General features: G+C 38.4%; 1 protein-coding gene across 4 annotated transcripts in view; it reads left to right on the forward strand.

Annotated features, from left to right (window-relative positions):
* Positions 1 to 1,779, forward strand: part of LOC117111142 — a 26,005-nt gene that overhangs the window by 12,456 nt on the left and 11,770 nt on the right. The gene's annotated exons all lie outside the window — the stretch shown is intronic.

Consider the following 1,779-nt stretch of genomic DNA (forward strand, 5'->3'; position numbering starts at 1 on the left):
AATATATAAATCATCAAAGGTACATATACAGTGTTTAAATACTGTATATGTACCTTTGATGATTTATATTATATTTATTCAACAGTGTTAACGGCTAACTCCCTTCAATATCATATATAATATATACAACAGTATTTCTAGCCGTATTGCTAGATTTATCTGGCCGAACGCCCTCTTGAGGCGTAGCATTGTGTAATACAATGTTCCCGACGGTTATTTGGACTTGTTCAACCATGAAGCCTTCGTAGTCTAGTGGTTTACTTTACATCATTATGCAATAAACTAAAAATACAAAGAGCAAAGAAAAAGTCACTAAATGCTAATCACCTATGTAGCTATGGAGCATTACATTGGAAGCCACAGTGGGCGAAAGAAAACTACTCCAGTCCACTGGAAAGTCGTCAGAGCATAGACCATCCAGAGATATTTCTTGATTGTATTTTTTTAGCCCACTCTCTGAGAGAGAGGGCTTATATGATGATTCTGAGCGAATTTTGAAGTTATTTGTTTTTCTATCTCTTCCTTCGTTTGTGACGCGATTAGGCCGATCTTGCAAAAATATGGATAAGGCGTGGGGAATTTAAAGTATGAAGAGTTTTTGCGAAAATATTGTCGGGAAATATGTGAAAAGTATGTTTTTTTATCATATTTCTTAACACTACGGTGGGTTTCCTATGAAAGCGTGTTCGTCATTGATCAGATTGCAAATCGCCTGATTCCACATTGTGTTTATCAACCAATGGTAAGCTTTGCAGCTAATAAATGCGTCTGCACGAGTCTAGTTGGCAGCGAAGAATGAGCCGTTTTGTGGTGCTTGCAAGGGTGGGTGGTCTCTCCCCTGAGAGATAAACAATGTACACTAGTGTAATGCAGGCTGGCCTAGAGCTAGAGGAAGACAAACTAGGCCTATAGGCTGGCTGGGTAGTATGTGTGTGTAATATATCAGATAACAGGAAATGTAGGCTACAAGTTGCTTTTATATGTATTAAACCACATAATATTCAAAAGAGTTAGTAGCGATGAGTGTATTTGTGCAGCAATTTTCGTGTCAATGTACTACTGTAATGCAGGCTGGCCTGACGAAGACGAATATGCTGACTGGGTACGTACGTGTGTGTAGGCATAGGCCCTAGTCTAGATCAGATACTACAGAAAATAAATGTAGGCTACAAGTTGCTTTTATGTGTATTAAACCACACATTCAAATCGGTCAGTAGCGATGAGTGTATGTACAGCACATTTCGTGTTGCCGCACTGTGGTGTGGTTGATGACGAGGACGTTGCCGTTAGATACATGATAGCAAGGTCCCACATGAAATTTTTGTTCTATTGAGACGGTAGCTTTTCAGCATTGCTCTAGGATGATTTTCCTTTACAATTATGAATTTTTTAGCTTTTCGTACTCTACACTTAGCTATCCGTAGCCAACCACATAGGCCTAGGTATGTAATATATTAGATCAGATGTTAATTACATAAAATGTAGGCTGACAGTCGTATTTAATGGGGGCGGAGTGGATTTCTTTTTTCGCGATTTACCATGGGATGGCAACTGTCATCGTTATCTAGACTTGTAGACGCCGTTGTCCATATGGTAATGGTGAAGATCGTTTGACTGATGAGGCATGATTAAAAGTGCCTTTTATTTTCAATGGATTACATTCCATTCCAACGATGGTATAACCAGTCAATGGATAGCCCAGTAATGAGATATTTTGTTTAGATTTTCACAGCGTGTTCCATGTACCTCCTCCATTTATTTAAAATTAAATTATTAAAA

The sequence above is a fragment of the Anneissia japonica genome, unplaced genomic scaffold, assembly GCF_011630105.1.
Source record: "Anneissia japonica isolate Jap-2015-1 unplaced genomic scaffold, ASM1163010v1 scaffold831_len117347_cov185, whole genome shotgun sequence".
Lineage (NCBI taxonomy): Eukaryota > Metazoa > Echinodermata > Crinoidea > Comatulida > Comatulidae > Anneissia > Anneissia japonica.